This window comes from Nicotiana tomentosiformis, chromosome 12 (genome assembly GCF_000390325.3).
Source record: "Nicotiana tomentosiformis chromosome 12, ASM39032v3, whole genome shotgun sequence".
NCBI classification, from domain to species: Eukaryota; Viridiplantae; Streptophyta; class Magnoliopsida; order Solanales; family Solanaceae; genus Nicotiana; species Nicotiana tomentosiformis.
Window position 1 is genome coordinate 92,925,330 of NC_090823.1, and position 997 is coordinate 92,926,326.

Here is a 997-nt window from a genome sequence, read left to right on the forward strand (position 1 = left end):
AAGTCCACCAAACTGTTTAGAGAACCTAGTTCTCTATCAGTTCCCATAGAATACATACAACAGTAAGTAAATAATACAATAATATTTTATGTGAAAAGCTCCCAACTCACGGGATTAAAAAGTACGACCTACACTCGTAGGATTTCAACTTCACTAACCGAGCAACTTTAGATTACAACTTATTGTAACCTAGGAATTAAACTTTTAATCCCTCACCTACTTGCAATAACTATTTTGCAAGCCTCTTTGTAATAACTCTATTACAAAGCTAACCACTTTGACTAACTCTAGTCAAACACAAACACAAACACAAGGTTTATGGTTTACAAAGATATCCCACGAGATAATTCAAATTAAGTTGAGTAGGAGTTACAAGTGAATAACATTAACAAAGATACAACAATACTAGGGACACACGATGTACTCAATGCTAGGATCCGGTCATTCGTTATATTGCTGCTTTGTTCTTCAATACCTCAGAGTAAATGAAGGCGGCTGCACACTCGAGAGTATAATATCTTCTAGGGTTTGCAGCTTGCCTCATGTTGGTAATATATACGTGAGGTCACAGAGATGATACAAGCAAGTGTCTGGTACACAGCATGCTTCAACAGTGACTGTTGCACTGTTGCGCCTGCTATACAACATTTTAACAGTTGTACAGAGTTGACTTGTACTGTGACCGGAGGAACTGATATCTATATATTTCCTCTACTGTTTTCTTAATTGATTTCATTGGAACTTGTGCCAGATATTTTGACTTGTTGTCCTGAGTACGGAGAGGCTTTGTATCAGGTTCCCTATCTAGTTTTCATATGAAGTTTGTTAAATCATCACAATAAAAAGGTACATAACTTATCAATTTCACCTTTTTTGATGATGACAAAATTAGAATTAAAATTCCTCCTGAGAACCAAATCTCTATATTGTTCCCCATGCATAATAGCCATATTCCCCCTGAGAACCTACATTTCCCTTTCAATTTTCTTCCCCTTTT